This window comes from Piliocolobus tephrosceles, chromosome 2 (assembly GCF_002776525.5).
Source record: "Piliocolobus tephrosceles isolate RC106 chromosome 2, ASM277652v3, whole genome shotgun sequence".
Taxonomy (NCBI): Eukaryota; Metazoa; Chordata; class Mammalia; order Primates; family Cercopithecidae; genus Piliocolobus; species Piliocolobus tephrosceles.
In genome coordinates this window covers 27,448,284-27,452,999 of record NC_045435.1, presented here as the reverse complement: position 1 = coordinate 27,452,999, position 4,716 = coordinate 27,448,284, and the positions used below count along the sequence as shown (strand labels likewise).

Sequence of the window (4,716 nt, the reverse complement as noted above, 5' to 3'; positions counted from 1 at the left end):
TATTGTATATTTTATGTAATTTTTTGAATATTATACTGAAAATGAAAAGCAGAATAGTTATATTCTATTGAAAGCTATCACTTTTTCTTTATCATAAGTAAAAAAATCATAAATTGAACCATTATAAGTTGGTGACCATCTGTGTATATGTATGTGTGTGTATATGTGTGTGTATCTATATAAATATGTATGTTTATATATATTTGTGTGCATATATATCCTCTGTGTGTGTGAGAGAGTGTGTGTGTGTGTATGCAATGGTAGGAAAGTAAAATTTCTTACCTTGTAGATATAGCATTGTTAACATGTTGGTGCCTGTCATTCTGAGATGTAAAATTTTACGTGGATAGATGTGTACATTTACAGTTGTACACAAAGAGAAACATATCTGTGGGCTCTTTGTTTTTCTGCAGTTTCATTCAACACTATCTGGTTTATGTGGATGATTACATATATAATGCTAGGATGAAGGTTCTTCCCTGTAACTTTGAAACTTCCTTGATTATCAACCCTTGGCATATTGTTAGAATAGGATTTTTTTTAGAATTAGGATCCTTGTTTCAAGACTCTTGCCTGTTAACACACAGAGCCAATAATTACTGAGAATGGTCAGGTTAGTTTACATTCCCACAAGGGACATGAAATGTCTCGGCTGCACGGCCTCATTAATGCTAGATTTTCTGGATGATTTATATAGTATTTCATCTGGCATAAAAAGTAGAATTCTAATTTAGTAGTGGTCATTAATTTACTTTTACTTTCTTAGTCATTATGAAAATGTTTAACTACATGAAAAACCAGGAAAGGGTTTTTTTTTTTTTTAGGTAGTACTTCAGAAATATTTGTGACACTATTTCTAAAAACTCACTCTAGAAGGCTCTTGAAATACCTCTTTAATGAAATAGGACATAAATATTGGTCACATTAGTGAAAAATATGTGTTTAAAATTAAAATCTCTGCAGCAATCCTATAAATATTATTTTTTTAAAAATAATGACAACTTCAAAATATAAATGTTATAAACTTATAATCGGTTAAATATGCCTCTATTAAAATAGCATACATAGATCTAAATAAATTTGAAGATTTCAAATTCCAGGTACAATGTAATTTTTTCTATACTGTGATTTGTCATTCAGGATTTTGTAATTTGAACAGAAATATTTTGCCCTAACCACATGTCTGTCTTTTCTCTTACCTAAAAATGATATTTTATGAAAAATTGTTTTAAAGGTCAGTTTGTATGTTTGAAAAGCATCTTGTACAATGTTACACAATATGTTGCATATTTGGTTATATTGTTTTAACTATGTAAATATGGTTTAAATCTATGATGTTCTTTGGTGCCGATCATGATGCAAAGCAAATTTATCTGTATAAAAGGCTCCCGTTAAGTTTTAACTTTCAAAAGATTAGATACATTCACACTCTTCTGAATTTTAATTCCTGATGCAAAGATTATGAAATCTCAAGAGGATAATGAATCAGCATCTGATTATATTGTGGAGTCACGATTTGATCACCCATCCAAGAATGCGTATTCACTTTCCTTTGCATTGCATTCTTAATACCATGCTGAGTAGTGCTGGAAGAGGTGAGCCTTCAGTAGCCTTCAGTAATGCCTTCATGAAACTACAGTCTCACTACACCGAGGTATTTTCTTTTTAACCCTTTCTTTTCTGCTATGAATAAGTGCCTTCTAAGAGATGAACAAGTGGAAAAAACTGAGAAAGAACCTTCATCCAATTCAGTAACTAGTTTTTGTATCTTCTAAGAATTTTTGTCTCCAAAAAGCTCTAATTTTCATTCCAAGTTTTATTTCTCTCTTCTTTCCAACACCAGACTTTTCCCTGTTTGTTTTCTCTACCTTTTTACAGAGATGCCTACAATAGAAAAAAAGTATGACATATTAAAACATCTGAAAATTTTGCATTGCCATAGATAAGAATGAATTATCTGTTTATAAAGAAAAAAATGTTAAAAATATGGACCAAGAAAGCACAGAAGGTAGTAACCACATTTAGATGTTTATCATGGAATCATCTTTACAATCCATCTGTCACAATTCCACAGAGCAAATTACAAGTAATTGTGAAGTTTCCCTCATTTCATGGGTTTGGTCTTGTAAAGCACACAACACAAATTTTATTTGCTTTTCTTTTTGGTATTTGGATCTTAATTTGGTTAAGTGGCCACTGGGTAGATGATGGAGCCTCTTGGGACATGCAGTCTTCTTCTAGCTTTGTTGATGTAAATATTACTGTGTATTTTTCATTCACTTATTATTTTATGAGGCATACTTCATTAAAAATATGTCAGCATCACATTGACAAATCACAAAATTTAAAGGAGAAAAAACCAATTTATTTAAAGCATTCCTGTGTAAAAGTAGTCACCACTATTACTATTCTTCAAATATTTTTATTCTATTTAAATACAAGTCTAGTTTTATCTCAGGTGTCTGATCTTCATATCGTGCACTTTAAACTTAGAAAAAATTGAACTCTATTAAAAATTTCCTACAGATCAGCTTTTCTAGATGCCAAGCACCTTGTTTTAGCCACGGTGATGACGACAAATTGGGTTCTCAGGGATTTTGGCCTCTGGCATCATCTCAGTTGTTTATAATTGAAGTTGGCTGTGATGAGAACTCAGCTTAGATGCATGGTTGGACAGGTGGCTTAAGGTTGGCCTGCCAGGAGGTTGCCTTGAGGTGTAACTAGGCAAAGAAAGAAGGAGGTTGAGCAAAATTACCAACAATCTTCAACTATGAATTTTTATGAGTAGGGGCTTCCCACACCATCAGGGATGTCAAATTGAACATTTACATTTTTAGGTTTGATACATTAGGGAAGTTTGGGGTAAACTTTTCCCTCCCTCATGTCCTCTCCTTAACTTAGGGCCAACTTGGGACATGGATTCAATGGAAAAGAGTGCCAAGATTAATGAGAAATATCCATCATGAACATTGGAGGCAGACATTCTGGCCGAGGGGTGCGTCTTCCCACTTTGTAATCCAGAGTGCGATTTCTTCTTGCTATCTGTCCCTCCATAAATAAGTGTTCAGCAGAGGACAAGCTGGTTACAATTGAGGATGGAACGAGATTCTAGCAGAATTGCAAAATGAACTGAGAGCCACAAAAGTGTCCGTCTGCGAACCAGCAGAGATTGCTGTGGAAGACAAAGGAAGAGGAGTCGAGAGGCCAGATAACATTCCTGCTTCCCCTACATTGTGAGAGTGAAATCGTCAGCAACCTATATCAATAATTAACCAGAGGCTTTTTAGAGAGTAAGACTTCTAATAGATACCTCATAGGTGAAGTCGCTCTTTAGTACTGCACATAACCTGTGGATTTTCATCATTATTCATTTATTCAACAGATAGATATTAAATTCAAGGCATAGTTCTAAACTATGCTGTCAATTACAAAATAAATAAATAAATAAATAAATAATAATGAAGGGCATTAGTTCTGCCTCATAGGATGTTAAAACTCTAGCTGCTAAATGAGACAAATACGGTTCCCGCATCATGTACCTGGCCTCCTGTTAGAACCTGGACTCTGCTTCCAGTGGCTTCTCTCTTTCTGTTCTGGTAAACGCACCATTTGGTTTAGGCCCTATCATTGCCATGGTCACCCACCTGTAGGTGGACCTCCTTGACTGTAGCTATAGGCATAGATCTTTGTTTCTTTTCAAATGTCTGCTTACTTTAGAGCTGCAATCAAATGTTGTTTGGACCACAAGACTCCGAGGCTGTGTGTGGTTGAAGCTGTCTTGAGACTCAAAGAGCTATTGAGGAAAGAATTTGGTAGCCGAACTCTTTTGAAATTTTTCTCTGTCTCTCACACATGTGGGCTGAATAGCTGAATATATTGTTTAGTTTCTACATTGATGATAGTTTAATAGGCAGTCATGCAAATCAGTTCTGCTGGGAGTTTATTATCCTACTCCAATTACAAGTAATGCATTCCTTAAATTCAGTGTAGGTATAACTTCTACATGGTAAGTGAAGCCGTCTTTATGAATTGCTGCTATAGAAATACTAGACTGTGTAGGTTTTAGTACAATCCAGGTAATTATCAAGCCTTGTAACATTTTCAGGAAAGTGATCCTTTCACTTCAATTTATGGGATTTGGAAACTTTTCAGTTGTCACCCACTAGTTAGATTATAAACTTAATTCTATGTATCTGAATTTATTTTTCTATTTATAAATTTATGTGGATGCTTTCTCAAAGGTTTCTCAGGTTAAAAACCTATGGCTTTGTAAAAGTAAAAGAGAAGTAATAAGAATCATGTTAAAAAAACAGGATCGGCCAAGCATTATGCCTGTAATGCCAGCAATTTGGGAGGCCGTGGCGGGAGGATCATTTGAGGTCAGGAGTTCGAGACCAGCCTGGCCAACATGGCAAAACCCCACCTCTAATTTTAAAAATACACAAATTAGCTGGGCGTGGTGGTGCATGCCTCTAGTCCCAGCTACTCAGAAGGCTAAGGCAGGAGAATCACTTGAACCTGGGAGGCTGAGGTTGCAGTGAGCCAAGATAGTGCCACTGCACTCCAGCCTGGGTGACAGAGTGAGATCCTGTCTCAAAAAAAAAAAAAAAAAAAGAAAAGAAAAGAAAAGAAAAAGAAAGCAAACCAGAATCAAACAATGAGAGAGGCTGTGTAGCCCTTTTAATTGTCCTTAATGGATCCATTTCTTTTTCTGTG

General features: G+C 35.1%; 1 long non-coding RNA gene across 1 annotated transcript; it reads right to left on the bottom strand.

Moving 5' to 3' along the window:
- Positions 1–2,007: 2,007 nt before the first annotated feature.
- Positions 2,008–3,353, bottom strand: LOC111521565. Its single transcript, XR_002724993.1, has 2 exons — positions 3,311–3,353; positions 2,008–2,720 (listed from the first exon to the last, which is right to left on the bottom strand). It is a non-coding gene; the product is annotated as an uncharacterized LOC111521565 (long non-coding RNA).
- Positions 3,354–4,716: the final 1,363 nt, after the last annotated feature.